The sequence below is a fragment of the Penaeus monodon genome, chromosome 30 (genome assembly GCF_015228065.2).
Source record: "Penaeus monodon isolate SGIC_2016 chromosome 30, NSTDA_Pmon_1, whole genome shotgun sequence".
Taxonomy (NCBI): domain Eukaryota; kingdom Metazoa; phylum Arthropoda; class Malacostraca; order Decapoda; family Penaeidae; genus Penaeus; species Penaeus monodon.
The window spans coordinates 1,804,774-1,805,442 of record NC_051415.1 but is presented as its reverse complement, the minus strand read 5'-3'; positions in this window follow the sequence as shown (position 1 = coordinate 1,805,442).

Here is a 669-nt window from a genome sequence, read left to right as displayed (position 1 = left end):
TTAAAATTTGTAATTTGTTTGTTATTTTAATTTTGTTTCGGGCGCGGGTTTATTTCATTTTCTACCCCCCCTTTTTTTTCTGTTTTAAACCCGAAAAAGGATAAGGTTTCTAAATTGACCCTAAAAAGGTAAAAAAATATTTTTTTTGAAAGAATTTATAGTTCAAACTCTTAATCTTTTTTTTGGAAAGGGGCAACCTGCTTTATTTGTTACCCAAAATTTTTTTAATTTTGTTTCCCTTACCATTAAAAGTGGGGGGGAAATTAAAGGGGTTAGCCTTTTAAAAAATTTTGAACCCTTTTTTTGGGAAGTAAATTTAGTTATTTTATTTTGAGATTCCCCGAAAGAAAACTTTTTATCGGGTAATCCCCAAGAGGGGCTCAGGGGGGAGGGGGGGGTCCTTCGCGGGGGGCTTAAAGCCTCCGAGATATTTTATAATTTGACCGTTCCAGTCGGGCACATGGAAAATGGGGGGGGGGGCAGGTGAGGTATGGGTTGCTTATATTGCTCCCCGGGGAAAAAAAGAAATGGTTTCCCCCCTACCCCAAAAAAAATTACCACCCGTAAAAACACATTTATTTGGTATCCGCCCGCCCCGAGGGCCTTTAAGGGGGACCAAGGCGGCGCCTTCCGGGGGTTTGGGGATTTGGGGCTCTTCCGGCCTATCCC